General features: G+C 35.5%; 1 long non-coding RNA gene across 4 annotated transcripts in view; it reads left to right on the top strand.

Annotated features, from left to right (window-relative positions):
* LOC132015336 (uncharacterized) overlaps positions 1-17,490 on the top strand; it is a 123,224-nt gene that overhangs the window by 45,853 nt on the left and 59,881 nt on the right. The window contains exon 4 of one of the 4 annotated variants that reach the window (XR_009403631.1): positions 1,426-1,539. The exons of the other annotated variants lie outside the window; for them this stretch is intronic. This is a non-coding gene — a long non-coding RNA (uncharacterized LOC132015336). Of the gene's footprint in view, positions 1-1,425; positions 1,540-17,490 lie in introns of those variants that run through there. 4 annotated transcript variants of the gene reach the window in all.

Genomic DNA, 17,490 nt, shown 5'->3' with positions numbered 1-17,490 from the left:
TTGTTTTCTTTTGTAAAAAGATAAAACAAAAATCTAACAAATATGCATGAACTCATTAAATAACTGAAGTGCAGTTTTATAGAAATACCTTTGTGGGGGCATCTGGGTGGCTCAGTCAGTTAAGCATCTGCCTTAAGCTCAGGTCATGATCCCATGAGTGCCAGGATTTAGCCCTGCATTAGGCTCTCCACTCAGCAGGGAGTCTGCTTCTCCCTCTGACCCTCCCACCACTTGTGCTCTCATAAAATCTTTAAGAAAAAAACCAAACAAACAAAGAGAAAAATGCCTTTCTTACAATAGTGCAAAGTGCTATTTTGTGAATTGATTAGTGGCACAGGGCATTTTCAGATCATTACAGAGCACTGAAGAATATTCTGGCAAAAATCCACGGTCATTTCCCTTCTAGAAAAGTTTGGTAAATTTAGAATAATTTATTTAAAGTTTAGTTTTTTCCTTTGTTAGTAGTCTGTATCAGGCTGAACTTCTCAAGATGGTGATCAAGTAATTAAGAAATGCAGTTCTTTTTTACATAAGTAATAGAGAGATTAAATACACAAAAAGAAAATGAGAAGGCTAGGATTATATATATATGCTTTATATATATGTTATATACAAACACATATAATAAACATACATACATATATTTTTTACTACATATATACTACTTATTTCATAATTTTCTTTATTACTAAGAACTGGTTGATTTAAAAGTAAGCACTAACTGGAATATTAAAAAGGCAGAATTACAGTTATTTGGTCTAAAAAAACCTGAAAGTAAAAAATTTAAGTTTGCAAATGATGAAGCTGAAACTCAAAGAGGATGTGACATGCTCAAAATATGAGCGTGGGAAAAATGCTAGGTCCCAGGTCTCTGCCTCCCAATCAATGTTTCCTCTAGTTTCCCAGACTGTAAACAAATAAGAGTTACATATAAGACTTCTATATTGAATAATGCATTTTTCTTCTTCTCTTGGCTTGTAAAGACCAGTCATGGAAAGTTTTTCTACAACTCTATTGTTCAGAAAATCAGGACTAGAATTTTAAGTAGTCATTTCTTCACTTGTAGAGAGTTATACACATGCAAGATACTATAATGTGGGAATAGACATATCTCCAAAGAAGATAACAATTGGCCAATAAGGATATAAAAAGATGCTTATAGTTAATCATTATAGAAATGCAAGACAAAACCACAGGAAGATACCACCTTGCACCTATTAGGATGGCTTCTATAAGAAGAAAATAAAACAAAATGAAAATGAAAATCAGAAAAAAACAAGTTTTGTTGAGGATGTGGAGAAGTTGAATCCCTAATACACTGCTGGAGGGAACTCAAAATGGTGCAGCTTCTGTGGGAAACAGTTTGGTGATTTCTCAAAAGATTAAATAGAGAACTACTATATAATCTAGCAATTTCATTTGCAGGTATATACTCAAAAGAATGGAAAGCAAGGTCTCAAAGAGGCACTTGTATATTCATATTTATAGCAACATCCATTATTCACAGTAACTAAAATATGGAAGCAACCCATCAGCAAGTGAATGGTAAGTCGACTACGGCATATATAAGCAATGAATTGTTATTCTGCCTTAGAAAGGAAAGGGGTTCTGACACATGTTACTAGATGGATGAACGTTGACAGACAGATGCATCCGCCCTTTACATTCACACTCTACCCAGATCCTTTGTTCAGAATGAGTGTGCATTTATATAGCAAGATGATTTTATCAGAAGAAAATACAGACTATTTCAGATATATTTTATTTTATTTATTTGAGCTAGAGAGAGCATGAGGGGGGAGAGGTCAGAGGGAGGATCAGACTCCCTGCCAAGTAGTGAGCCCAATGTGGGACCCAATCCAGGGACTCCAGGATCATGACCTGAGCAGAAGGCAGTTGCTTCACCAACTGAACCACCCAGGTGCCCCAGACTACCTCAAAATCTTCTCACAATTAACTTCAAATTTTGTTCACTAAGAAAACATTTCCCAAATACCTTGTCCTCAATGTCCTCTTTAGAGAAACCTGGAATTTTAAGGAATGAGAGTTGTAATATGGAAATAAACAAATACTCATGGTATTACATTTTCTTTATTCTTCATAAATGTTAACTGTCATATAAGAGATATTTCTACACAATATTTTTCAAACTTAAGGGCTGATGTGTTCAAAGGGATTAGAGAATTTTAAATGCAGTTTAACTCAAATGATTTTAATTATAGGCAGATACCCATCTATGTTAAATTTGAGAAAAAATTCCATTTGAATTTTGACCTCATCAAAAAGAGTTTCAATACAACTAACGATAGATTACATAAATTTACTTGCAGAGTAAAAGGGCTAAGAGAATTTTTTTTTAATATAGTCATTTTTATAAGTTTAAACTATGTCACTGAGGAAAGCAATCAAAAGAGCTTAAATTTTGCAGGTTCAGGTGAAATTTCATTAAATTCTCTACATGCATTTACGTTCTATTTTCATGTTTTTCAAGAGTGAGAAATACAGGCTGCTCCCACAGTGGATCTTTCTATCTGGATATCTGATTGCAGAGCTTCAGTGGGATACTAGCTAGTATTCTGAGATACCAACAACAACATATGAAAATAAATTTGGATTGTATAAGTAGGAAGGGGATTTATTGATAAGATGGAGGAGTATGATTTCAAAATAGCAGTATGAAGAGCTCTGCAAAACTGCTCCCCAGTGAAATAACCATAAATGGTGAAAATCATGAAAAAAAAAAAAAAAAGAAAGAAAGTCTTTCGAAATGGTCCCAAAGGCGTATAATAAGTGAAGAAATGGAATCTTGGTAAGAATAGCAAGACTCTGTGGCAGTCAAGTACATCCCACTCACCCCATCACCTTCCCCCACCGTAGAGCTCAGCATGAGGGAAACACCAGTCTGGGCATGTGTTGCTAAGAAGATGGAAACTTTCTTCACCCCCGGTTCCCAACAAGGGATATGGTGCCAACTTGAGAGTGGCAGTACGCCAGCATTTCCCATGGCCCTTCATCTCTGTATAGTAGAAGCTGAGCTCCAAGTGAATATTTCTGAGAGGTTAGGGGCTCCTACAATGGAGGTTCTATCCCAGGCTTAGCAGGTCTAGAACCCTGGAGCTGGAGGACACCCAGAAAACTCTCAGGGTGGCAATTAAATTGTGAGAGAAGAAAGCAGAGAATATCAGAGGCTGCCACCCACCCTGAACACCCTGCTGGTATGGAGGGTGTCATTTTGAGAGCAGTATACCATTGCTGTTGTTCTTATCTCAGAGATTCTGCTCATGCAAGAGAGATGGGGCCAAAGAACAAAGAATTCTCAAGTTCTCTCCAAAAGAATTAACCTTATTCTCAACAGAATATGAGAATTAAAATCTAAGGGCATCTCAAAAATAGGAGAGGTTTTGGTGATAAGCAATTAAAAGGAATTTGGCAACTCTATCAGTGTAGCAAACTAAGCTATAAGCTAGCTAGCCGACCAGACAAAACAGGGGTAAAAAGCAGCTGAGATGAGCCCTCTTGGAGTCTGGACAAATCTCAAAGATGATTCTCAAAATTAACCGTCAAAAATGGGAAGAACCCAAATGTCTATTAACTGATAAATAGAAAATAAGGTATATATTCCCCAAATAGCATATTATTTTGCAATAAAATGGAACGAATTAACTACAACTACAACATGGATGAACTTTGAAACATTATGCTAAGTTAAAGAAGCAAGTCACAAAATAGCACAGAATATTCAAGATAAACAAATCCATAGAGACAGAAAGTAGCTTTCGTGGATGCCTAAGGCTAGAGGCATTAGAGTTGGGAGAAACCAACGGAGGTGATTGCTATTAGGTACAGGATTTCTTTTTGAGGTGATGAAAACTACTGTAAAATTAATGTGATGGTTATTGCACAATTCTGTGAATATACTAAAAACCATTGAATTATATGCTTTAAGGCAGTGAACTGCATGGTATGTGAATTATATCTCAATGAAGTTGCTATGCAAATATTATTTAAGTACACATTTGGTGGTTCACCTTATCACTGGGGTAACTAGAGAAATAGGCTCTGAAAAAGATCAGGAAGAAGAGATGGCCAGGCTACCAGAACCAAGCTGAATGAATTCATAAATTTGAGGCTCTTCATGCTTACCTACTACAGTCTTCCCTGCCACTACCAGCTCTCCTTGGATATTATATACAAGGACTTCTGTCATTGGTTCCACTATCCAAAGAGATTCTCCACTTCCCTTGTTTATATCATTAGCTCCGGTTTCAAACCACTGAGTGACTCATCTGATTGTTTAAGCTTGCATTACATGCCTGCCCAAGCAGAATGTGTAAATACAAAGCCTTTTTTCTCTGCTATATTAGAGGTCATCTTTTTGTCCTTACCAGGTGAGAGTTTCTCAAGCATAGGAAAAGGACTCAGATGATGGGAGGATAAAGATGACAAATACAAACAGATAAATGAACATAGAATATACTGTATAAGTATACATTAACTTTATTTAAGTAGAAATATAGGTTCAACACGATAATAGCTAACATACACTTCTTACTGTGTACAAGATAAGACACTGTTCCAAGAGCCTTTGGTATTTTAACTCACTTACTGTTTGCGTGAAGTCTGAAAAACAAAGGTCTTTTGATTCAACTCAGCTCTCCTAGATGGATCATGATCCGTACTTAGAAACATATTTTTTTTCTCCTAGTCACTGAAAATTTTCTCACTGAAAATAGACAGATTATATAACATTCTGTTATTTTCCTCCTTCAGGGGTTGTGTTTGATGCTAGGAGGGTGTAGGAAGCAAAAGGGAATACAATATAATTCCTGCTCTTAACAAGTTTGCAATATAAATGCATTCCTGCTAAATGAGTGTGCAAAATAACTAAAATAAAAGAAAGTCTTCTCAATAAAAAGAAGTTTCTCAAGGAATAGAAACATTGTCTTCCAAAATAAATGTCATGCTTACTTCAATTAAAAAAAAATTTTTTTTGAACCTATACCCACATCCTCTTCTCCCTGGCCCTAATGCAATGCCTGGAGCACCTCTGAGGGAACATTCAGCTCCTGAAATTTCAGTTTGAAATCCTTGATTATAATGAATTCAGAGAGAAATATAAAAATAAGGATTTATAGGACTATCTAGGAAGAGAGGTAGTGTTAACGGAAGTCCAAAAGCAATCTTTGAAGAGGATGGCATTTGAGATAAGCTTTGACAGATGCAGATGGGTGGTGGCGATGAATTAGAGAGAGCACTGTTAGGACCACAGACTCACAAGAGTTGTTCAGGGAACAGTGAATGATCTACTTTTGTAGGAACATAGATTATATATACAAGTGAGCTAGGAAACAAATTTGGTCAGATAAATTAACTCAGTGTTACAGACCATGAGTTGCCAATGTAAGACTTTTATGTTAAGCTGAAAAGTAACAGGAAATCATTAAGTTTGTCAATTAGAGAATGACATGTTTTATTTTGTTTATACAAGAAGGGTTCAAGAGGTTTATTAGACAGCTCATGGCAAGATACAAAATGCTCAGTGACCATAATAATCATATTTCATCAACCAGCTGCCACTTGGCACTATGACGCAATCCTGCAAGATACTCCTGGGCTCACATTTCCTAATGGGCTGCCAAGAAATGAATCCCCTCAAATCAAGATCCTAATGCAAAGGCATTCTTGAGACCACTGGGGAGCAGAGTCCTTAGAAAGCCTGCTTTCTTATCAATGTTAGGAGGGACTGGGGAGGAAACTGTGTGGGACAATTTGAATTTCCAAACTTAGTAAGAGGGAAATAAATTTGGAGGCAGGGTCTCCTGGGTCTGGGGCAGAGCATGGGGACAAGAGAAGCAAAACAACTGGGACACGACAGCAGCTTTCTCTCACCTACTTCTTTTGCTTACCCCTCTCCTCGAGGGCCAGCAGATGACTGCACCATTGGCCATGTTGAAGTAAGCCACCAAGTTGCTATCCTTTGTGAAGATGCCTTCATAAGACAGCTTCTCCTTCTCTGCAAGCATGCCTGCGGCTTCAGAAATCTTGTCCGTGATTCTAGAGAACTGATCTGTGAGCAGGAGGCTGAAGAGTAGAGCCTGCCCTTTCAGTTTCCATTCTGTCTTATCCTGCATGTAGGCACCTGGATTTTGAAGAACACCAGCCTTGTCTTTGTGCACGAACTCCTCCTCAGGCAGGAGGCTCTTCTCTGTCTTCAGGGTCTTGGAGGTGTGTGTGCCTTCCATGGGAGGCAGCGTTGGACAGTGGGCTTTGCGCCTGGGGCTGGGACCAGTGACAAAGGTGAAGCAGGGAAAAAGGCTGTTGGCACAATCATAGGGGAGGACAAGGTGCCATGGTAAGGGGCCAGTGGAGTCATGTGCACCACAATGATCTTGGGTGAGTGTATGGTAAGCAGCATGGAAGTGATAGCTGAGCCAGGGGGCAGTCAGACCATGAGAGCCACTGGGGCCAAGGACATGATGGGGCTGTAGCTAAGATGGTGCTATGGCCACAATTATAACACAGATGGACTAGAGGCAGCATGGCACATGAAAATGAGGTGATGAGAGGGTCAAGCTGGGAATGTTGATGGCTGGGGGCACAAGTGGTGACTGCTGGGGGATGCAATTGGGCTTGCTGGCGTCAGTGTTCTCTTTGGTATCATGCTCCAACACTGGGCCCTTAGATAGGCTCCTGACAGTTGATATTGGACTGGGTGGCCTGCTGGGTCCTGGTCATGCTGCCTAAGTGACCAGTATCAATTAGATATTGCTGAAAGTGGTATGAAATATGTTTTATGCTGTAGATTGTTATTATTTTCTATTGTTAGTTTAAAAACATCATTATTTCATAACATTTATTTATTTGTTTATTGGGTTTAAGATGGTTCAAAATAACAATCAAAAAGAGGTATAGAAACCTGTTATAATTCTGTCTCATTATATAGTAAATGAGATTTATTTAAATGGGAAAAAAAGGAATAATAAATATTGATGGATGATGAATGGATGAGAAAAATTCATGGAAGAGTGAATAAATGCATGATACAGTATGGAGACAGAATCTATATAATTAGATCAGTTCCTATCACAGAGGAACATTAGATGTTGATGTCAAGGATTTATTAGAAATGTTATTGAAGATATGTAGGGTAATGTTCATATAATTAACAGAAATCAGGATTGAAAAGGCAGTAGCGTTTTTGAAGCAGAAGTAATATATTTTTTGATGTATTTAGATAAATATTCCATTGGGGCAAATTTGAGGTAATACCTAACAGTTGAAATTACAAACCTAAACTTTAAGAGAGTCTTTTTGGATTATAAAAGTTGATAACACATATGCAAAGAATACAAATTCAACTATAGGAATAGATTCAAAATAGAGTCAGACAAAATGAAACAAGAAAGAAGGTTTTGGAGACAGGGCCATTTGGAATGAATATTTCTAGGTTGGGGATGACCGTATGAGAAAGACCAGAACAATAACATAGAAGATAAGATTGATATTTGTAAGGAACCTAGAAGCCAGAGAAAGAGAATTTTAAAAGTTGATTTGCCAGTTGGAAAAAAAAAAGCATTAAATATTTCAGAAATTAAGGGTTTTACGCAATGAGTGATCAGTTTTGCTAAATAAAGAATATCATTTGGACTGTGTTTGAAAACTTTTGTCAAAGACCATTAACAGTGTCATATGGGAAAATAGAAGAGTCCCTACTGAGTTTATGTCATGTCATATGGAATAAGCCTAAAGGTTTAGAATTATTCTTCAGTTTTGAGCAAAATTAACACTAACATTTTTAGTAAGATATGTTTATGCAAATGTGCAGTTTTCTGATGATATTCAAGAGCAGTATTGAGGTGTTATTTTATACATATGAGAACGTCTAGTTACTCAAACACAAGAGATGTCCAGTAGTTGTTTCTCAATAATAATATCTAAAATATGACCATTCACTATTATGTTGAGATGCTAACTCATTCTATTTATTTTTTTGTGTGAAGTAGGAATTTGTGATAAATATTTTCTATTTATATGTTATGTTTCTATACTATTTGTATCATGTTTAAGGATTTAAAAAAAACAACTAAAATTAAAAGAAGTTACCATATAAATTTTTTATGGCAAAAGGAAGGAAACACAAATCACACACACACACACACACACATACACACAGACAAGATTTCAGAAAAAAAAATATAACCAGCTTTTTAAGTATGTAAATAAAGTCAACTTTTCAAGTTTACTATGAGGATTGAGATAATATACAGAAGCATGATTTACATATTATAAAACACTCAGAGATCATTGTTATGTTAATTATTATGTTAATACTCCTTGGATAAGGCAAGGAGTATTAATCTAACACAGTAGATCATGAAATAGAAACAGTACTAACAATAACTTCAAATATAAGAGTACTGTGGTTACACTCATTCTGGTATTCATGTTGATCTATGAAGAAAGAAAAAATAGATATTGTGTTTTTTCTAATTTTTTCAATAGCAAAACTAATATATACAGGTGGTCATTTCTAAACATCACATATTAATAAATGGAAAATAACAAAAATAAGCTGGATCCAGTGTCAGTGTTTTGCGTCCCTAAAGTAACTTTGCCAAGGTTACAAATCAAGTGACAGAAATTATATTTGGATCTGTTGCTGTCCACCATATATAATTTTTCTTGAAATCATATCTATGACAGGATTTTTGTCAAAATCAATATTTTCTCAAAACAAAATTATTAGAATTGACTTTAAGACATTTTATTTAATTCAGTAAAGATTTATTGATAGCTTTGTATGTTCAAGTTGGATGTCTAAGACACTGTGATAAATTAAAAATCAATCTGCTATCACCACTTCTCTAATATCACAGGGACTCATAAGGTAATAGATGAAGTAATTATTTATAAATTGCTAATAATATAAAGAAGGTTTATATAAATAGTACAACAAATATTCAGACAAAGAGCTATAGGAGTGAGGAAAATATAAATGAGAAATTTATTCTGAAGAAAGTGATGTAAGAAGTGTGTCTTGAGTCAGGTAATATTTGATAATGGTACTGAAATGACTTAAATGTGGACAGGGTGATAAAGGATAGAGGATGTGTAGGGCATTCTTCAATGATTTGTCTCAAGAGAAAACTTCGGAGATTTAAGATTATACTCAGATAATTCACCACCATGTCATCTATGCATAGAATTGCATAGGGTATATTGAGCAAAGAGCACAGTGTAAGTCATGAGAGAATTTTTTTTATTTCCAGTGTAGTTAATATATGGTATTATATTAGTTTCAGACGTACAATATAGTAATTCAATGGATCCATTTACTACTCAACGCTCATCATTTAAGGCCATACCCCTCTAAATATGCTCAATTTCATCTGATCTCAAACGGCTAAGAAGGGTCAAGCCTGGTTAGTACTTGAATCGGAGAGAGAGGTGTTTTGATTAATAGCTATAGATACCTGTGTGTTGAGAAGAAACATCAGATAAGCAGGAGTACCCATTTGGAGAGAAAAATTTTAAATTATATGGATATGGTATAAATTGTTAAGACTTAATTGTCAACAAAATATTACACTAACCAAAATTAACAGTTATATGATTGCCTCGAAACATAAACTAGATGAACTCCTTATCTCAGATCTGCCTTTTTTCTGCTAAAAATGAAAGGAGACTTTTATCTCACATCATTGAAGCCTCATTGTAATGGACATTACTGTAAATACATAGTTTTTGTTTTCTTAACCATGAGGCAAAAGTACATTTTTTGAAAAATTGAGCATAAATCAGAAAATATTGGGTAGCTTCATATTTGACAATCTAAGGACCTTGGAACCATTTCAGGACCTTAAATAACTATGTCTCATGTCTTTCTTCTGATTTATCTTTGAAGATGTATTAGTCAGAGGTATATTCTATATTTTTGCAGATTTTATACACTTTGCAAAATTGTAATCAATCTCATTGAACTGAATTGTAGTTTTCCAAAAGGGTGAAGTGAAATTTAGAATTTAATGCTAAAGAACAGAAAAAAAAAATTGTGCTTTTTCAATGTTATAAAATGCAGTCCTCAGAAATAACAATGACTTCCATAGTATTTACATGTTCTATGCTGTTATTTCTTGTCTCTTTTCTGATTTTACTTAAAAACCAATGATGGGGGTACTTGGGTGGCTCAGTCGGTTAACCACCTGCCTTCGGCTCAGGTCATGATCCCAGGACCCTGGGATCGAGCCCCACATCAGGCTCTCTGATCAGTGGGAAGCCTGCTTCTCCCTCTCCCACTCCCCCTGCATGTGTTCCTTCTCTTGCTGTGCCTCTTTCTCGGTCTGTAAAATAAATAAATTAAATAAATAAATATACAAACAAGTAAATCTATCTTAAAACAACAACAACAACAACAACAACAACAAAAACAAATGATTTTTTTTTTCTTAAACTCCCTTGCATGGTCACATGTTTTCTAATTAATATGGTCTCTTCTCTGTCCAATAACTATTTTGGGTCTCTTGGCCAACTATGTTGAACCCTCTCTCTGACAATCAAAATCCTCTATAATATGGTCTCCGTTTCCCTAATTAAATTTTGTCTCCCTCAAATCTTTCCCATCTGCATGATTTCTAATCTGATAATTTCCTATGCCATTTTTAGTATAGGTCAAACCTACTTGTGCATTTGGCCATCATGAATACCTATTCCAGTGGCCTCTACTATCTGAATTTTTCCAATTATTCAATACCAAGTTCAGTGCCTGTAGGCCTTCTTAATGAGATTTACTAATTGACTACCATATGAAAGGGATAGCATACTTAAATATTATCTTCAAGATTTATAGTTGCCTTCAAGAATCTTATAGTTAAATCAAAGTAAATCAAAAGAACAGGTCAGTGAGTTTGTTAATACTTAGATTTATTTTGATGAAGGCATGGAGGTGATGGCAAGACAAATCCATGTGTATAGAAAGTGCTCTATAGTAGCACTTAGGGGGTCTATTCTCAGGCAGGATGTTGGATACGTGAGCACTGAGTGTCCTCCCCAACGATATCCCAATAATATAAATCTATTTCTAACATCTCTTCCTTACACCCAGCTTAGCAGCATACTCCCTGTGCATTTGAGACTCAAGCGAAGACCATTACCAATAGACTCACATCATCAATGCCAAGGAAATACCTCACGTATATTAAGACTGATTCTTCCAAAAACTGAAACACTTATGACTTTACTAGATGGCCAGATCAGGCTGAATCTGTACATCCTCTATAGATTTATTCATTAATAATTTCTACAAATAGTTGTTGAGGCCCATTAGGCACTGGACCCACAGATAATCTCTAGTTATGGCAGATTCTGTGCTTCAAGTTTTCTGTCTTGATTTATGTACTGAGCTACTGTATGTCAGGTGCTGCCAACACTACAACATTGCAGATGTCACATTTGGCCATAGAATTAAGTCTTTCAAAGCCTCCTTGTTTTATTTTCTCCTTTAAACCTCCAGATATCTCATCCTCATCACTCTCTGCACAAAAATGTTCCACAATCCAGTAGCAGATTCGGGTCTAAAATTCCAAGGCTGGCTGAAAACTCATTCTTAAAGTGGCTTGTTCTGTGTAAGACCAGGAACTGGAGCTACCTAGTTCTGGGACTTTTCACGTGGGTGATCTTAGGCAAGATAATCAATGTAACCAAGTCTCGGTTCATTCTTTAGTAAAGGAAAATGGTAATACTTGCCAGCTCACATGGTTTTATGAGAATACAATGAGAAAAAGTACCTGTTAATCATAATACAGAATAAATACATTATTACAAATAAAACTAATAATAAGATGAAAAATATATACATTTTTTTTCCTCCCAGTTATAATTTGAGTCATCCACGGCTTGGACTTTACACAGTGTCTGGTAAGATATTTTAAGCATGTGGTTAATGCACAAGAAGAATGGTTTGATTTACTGGGAAATCCAATGAAGTTTAAAATTCTCCATTGTCGGGGCGCCTGGGTGGCTCAGTGGGTTAAAGCCTCTGCTTTCGGCTCGGGTCATGATCCCAGGGTCCTGGGATCGAGCCCCGCATCGGGCTCCCTGCTCCACAGAGGAGCCTGCTTTCCTTCCTCTCTCTCTGCCTGCCTCTCTGCCTACTTGTGATCTTTGTCTGTCAAATAAATTAAAAAAAAAAAAAAATTCTCCATTGTCTGTTACACAGACAGGACAAACAAAGACCTGCCCAAACCTTTTTTCTAGGCTCACAATAAAAACAGACAAGTGTCTCATTCTTTGACATGCAAATAAAAACATACATGTGCTTATGTGTGTACCTGTGTATGTATGCAAACAGGCACATATTTCTAAAAAACTTAAAGCAAAAATATACACATTTCCACATTTTACTAGTTAGGGTCTTTGGCAACAAACAACCCATCTGACCCCTAATTTGGCCATAGGGGAAACATACTCTGAGATGGATATTTGCAAGCCAGAGGTTTATTGAGAAGTCCCTTGGGATCAGCTCTGTGGTGAAGGAAAGGAAGTCAGAATGAGTAGAAAGTAGTATTGGATTACAATACCATTGTGAAGGATAATTTTGCTGATTTTCTGGGGTCTTAGAGCTTGCAATGGCCCATCCTAATTGTTCTGCAGAAGAAAGAGGACCAGACTTCACACCATGTAATCAACTATCACTGAATGCCTCTGGGACAAATCACTGAAATTGAGCCAGATCTCTTCAAGGCAGTTTTCCAAGAGGAACATAGCTTAGAACTATCCAGATCCAACTCTCCCCAAAAGCCAAGGAATTCTGTTTCAGTCATGAATAGAGAAAAAATAATCTCTTAACAGTTACAAGTAAAACTCCATCAACCAGGAAGGTATGAATATTTGTTTCATAGAACAAGTGCTGAGAACAACTCTTCTAGGATCCTAATGTGGTCTGGAGGTTTCAACTAATATTTATCATCTATCTCATTTTTATATAATAATTACTGAAAGAGGGGTTATTCTGCTGTAAAGTCATTTGTTATGATCATATAAATTTAATGAGTGTGCATATCACAAACTCCCATAAAACCTCTTAGAATGAAGATTCATCATAATTCATGATGAATCCTCATCATTCAATGGAACCACTTACTTCCGATGAATGTTATCTGAATATTTTTGAAAGTTATCTGAATATCTAAGACACTCCTGTGTCCTAAAAAATTTGCTGATTTTAATAATTTTCCCTAATTTTGCTAATTCCAATTGGCCATTCTCTTCCCTTACCAATTATTTTCTGCTCCAAAACAGTATCTCAGGTTGTCTTATGTCTAAGTGAGACATATATATGGCTGAGATGTGTGCGATGCAACACTGACAGACAAAATGGCAAGATCTATACTAGTGCATAAAAACCCATTATCTATAATTATTGGCTCCTCCATAGATAGGGTGAAAGATTAAATACAGGATACAGGGCACCTGGATGGGTCAGTCACCTGCCTTTGGCTCGGGTCATGATCTCAGGGTCGTGGGATCGAGCCCCACATTTGGCTCCTTCCTTGGCTGAGAGTCTGCTTCTCTCTCTCCCTCCACCTCTGCCTGCCTCTCCTCCTGCTTGTGCCTGCCCCCCCCCACCGTCAAACATCTAAATAAACAATCTTAAAAAAAAAAAAAAGTAAATAAATAAATAAATAAATAAATAAATACAGGATACACAGTTAAATGTTAATTTCAGGTAAATAACTAGTACTACTTTAGTGTAATTGCATTCCAAATAGTGCATGTGACACATTTACACCAAAAAAAAAAAAAAAAATGGTATTTATTTGAAATAAAAATTTAATTGGCATCCCTTATTTTCATTTTCTAAATCTGGCAACATTGTCCTCAAATGAATGACACTATGTCAGAAAGGTAACATTTTACTTTCTGTTCACACTATCTACATCATGGTATCTCAGCCTCAAAGCTGTTGAGATTCTTGGCCAGATAATTCTTGGTTGGGAAGAGGAGGGCAGACTCTCCTACTCTCTATAGAATAGACAGCAATATTCCTGGTCTCTACCCACTAGATGCCACTAGCATCCCCCCAGTAGTGATAATCCAGAAATTTCTACAGATGTTGCCTCGTTTCCCCTGGAAGCAAAACAGCCCCACTTAAGAACTTGTATCCAGATACAAGGATTAACAATATAACGGATTTAATCATCAGGATAATTCAGGCCAAATCCTTCTCTTTTAGTTAGATAATTGCAGCAAACAAACAAACAGATGACACACGTAGAGATGTTTAAATTCGTTGCACTTTATTCAGAGTGTGACATAAATTTCTAGCTATCTATCTGCTGATACATTTGATTGCTTGAGAGCAGACCATGAAAAAGCCTTCTGTTGTATGATCCTGTTTCAAAAGCTATTGACTCATTACTTGCCACCAGAGCAGTTCTGGTTCAAAGTATTTAGTCTGACAGATAAGTGAGATGCATGCCCTTCACACTTCTATGTGTAGCCCTACTGAGATGCAAATTGACTCTTTTGTGACTCATTCAGTTTGGTTTCAGCCATCCTAAAACTTCCTTGGTAAGCTAACATGCAATTTAAGATGACTGAAATAACAAGAATATCTACTAGGTCTGTTTAAATCAGTGAGAAAAACGGCTGTAGGATAAGGTTAACTGATAGAAACACGGGATAAGATGAGGCTTGTTCCAGTTCGTGTTACTACCAAACATGACCGTGTAAACTCCAGGCCAGAAGCTTCATTGGTCTCCTTCTTTGCTGTATCTCCCAAACCTAGAACACTACCTGGCTGATTGTGTTCAACAATATATCTATAATGAATGAATGAATCAGTCAGTAACAGATGGAGTTGACGTAGTCATATATGATATTATTGATTAAGCACACTGTCCGATCAGTGATTATAAATTGTTCAGCAGACATTATCTTGCTTACAAGGTTGTATTCATTAAAAGAAAAATAAAACTCTAACATTAATAAGTGATTAAGCTCTTATTAGAATTACTTTACCATTAAGACATAACACAGGGCTCTAATTTTAACCAGTCAAGCTGTTTGCTAAGTGTTATTTTGTAACCCTTAGGATTAAGGTGTATAAATATATAAGATGTAAAAGGTCATATTCATTTATTATAACTAAATAAATAAACTATTTATTATAACTAAATTAGTTATAAGCAGAATTTATAATTAAATTCTGTATGAAGATGTGAGAGTGAGAGAGAAAGGGAAAGAAAGAGGTACTTAAGAATTAAGTTATTTAGTTATTTGAGGAGAAAAGTTATATACTTCATATTAAACATTACCAAAAAAAAAGGACTAAGTTTTGCCTTTCTGGGCATACTGCTCACTATTTTCCTAAAGTTGTAAGATTTTTGGAGTGTCTAGAAATTTTGTATGATATAGCAATTAGCTGTGCTTTATCCTTAGATATATTAAAGGCAGTAATTTCTCAAATACTAATGTTAATGAGGTTTATGAAGCCAGTTTTATCATTTTGCAAACATCTGTTGGGGCATGACTAATTGGAGAAAGAATAGCGATCAGAATTTCTGAAACATCTTCATATTTTATGAAGAAGCAATTACCCTATAGAAATGTTAAACACATCTAGAGCACAATTATACTTTCATTATTCAAAATTCAATACAAATATTCAGTCAAACATAAACAAAATAAATGTACATAAATGGTTTAAAAATCCTGTCGGCTCTTCTATTACAGGCAATATATATTTTTAATAGCAGAAGAAAAAAGGTCTTCATCAATGTCCAGGCACTAAATTTGTGTTTTTATTTTCAACCCAGCAGATATTACCAGTCTAGGAAAAAGGCACTATGATATGTTATTGGGCAAATCTGCTACACCTGCCTTCTTGTGACAGACTCTTAGACTTTATGGACCTCAATTTTCTTATCTGTAAAGTAGGAATAAAATTGACTTCTAAGATAAAATGTGATGATGTTTATAAACTGTTTAAGAGCCAAAGTTGGCCCATGGCAATTCACAGGAGGCTACTGTTTTGCAGCTTTCCAAACAATTTCAATCCATATATGAAAATAATCTTTTGGTTGTAACACTTCTGCTGTTAGGTAAGCCTTTATGGTTTGGTATATCAAGAGTTTTCTTCGTTTCTTTTTTTGTTTTGTTTTGTTTTTGTTTTTGTTTTTTAGTTACATGATAATGCAAATATACACTTAGACATACATAAGGGATTGATGTTGCTGTTTGTTGGATCCTGAATCAGTTCAAATCAGTAAAATTTAGTTCAAGATAATGGGAATTTATGGAGCAAGCATCAAATGATAAAAATTATACTCAGGGCTTTCAAAACAAAGATAAGCAAAAATCCCTTGAAATCACAGTCTTGATGGTAAAACAACAGAAATCAGTTTATTTTACTATGCAGAGCAATTTATCTCTTCTCTCTGGACCAAAAACCTAGACCAGGGGCTCTGCCTCAGCATACTCCAAAGGCATATTTGAGTGTGTGTGTGTATGTATGCATGTTTATACATGTGTGTGGACTTGCTTTCATCTCTTTAATAATGGAAGCTGTGTTTCCAAAGATGAATGTTGTCTCCATTCCTAGAACATCTGATGAACATATACGCAGCTTGTAAAATAATTTTCTCACCCATACCCACAAATGCATTCATTTAATCCACAAGCATTTGTTGAGCAACTATGTGATGTTCTGCTAAAAATTGGAAAATATGAAGATAAGTAAAATAGACATGGCTCCACCCTTTGAGAGTTCAGAATCTACCAGGTCAATGAATATACATTATATAAACCTGCACATATATAAAATAAAGTTATGTATAATTTAAGTTATAATCACAGACAAGCCTTTCCTCCATGTTTATGCAAATTAATGTAGAGATTATTTTCCCTCTCACAACTTCAAATTTCAACAAAAGAGGAAAAAAATAAAATGTTTGCACACACTCAAGATATTTTTGTAAACTTCTCATGAGAAAGCAAATATTCACTTGCGCAGAAAGTATTTTCATGTAGCTTATGATTTCTAGGCGTTTTGCTGAGTACTGGTTATAAAGAGAAACAAAGACCCTGTCCTTGGTTCACATTGATTTCACATGTCTTAGTGAAGAAAATTAAACCTGAGTTTGGTTCCCTCCCCCATGCCTATCACCTTCTACTAACATGAATATTCTTTTTTCTTTCTAACAGGAATATTCTTTTTTAGCGAGTATACATCTTTATTTTATACTTTGTTTTCTTCTCAATACATTATGCAGTCCTTCTCATTTTTATTTATATTCTTCAAATCTAACATGAATATTCTTATATAATCCTCAACTTTTGAGAGTCACTGGTTTTGAAGAGGAAACTAGACAATGAAAATAAATCAATGTAATAAAATGCTAGAGGTATTATGATAGAAAACTTTACTAAGTTTAGCGGGGTGACATATTGGTTTGAATAATTTTACTTTGCAGAAGGAAGGTGTTCAATATA

The sequence above is a fragment of the Mustela nigripes genome, chromosome 1, assembly GCF_022355385.1.
Source record: "Mustela nigripes isolate SB6536 chromosome 1, MUSNIG.SB6536, whole genome shotgun sequence".
Classification (NCBI taxonomy): Eukaryota; Metazoa; Chordata; class Mammalia; order Carnivora; family Mustelidae; genus Mustela; species Mustela nigripes.
This window is presented reverse-complemented; position numbering and strand designations above follow the sequence as displayed.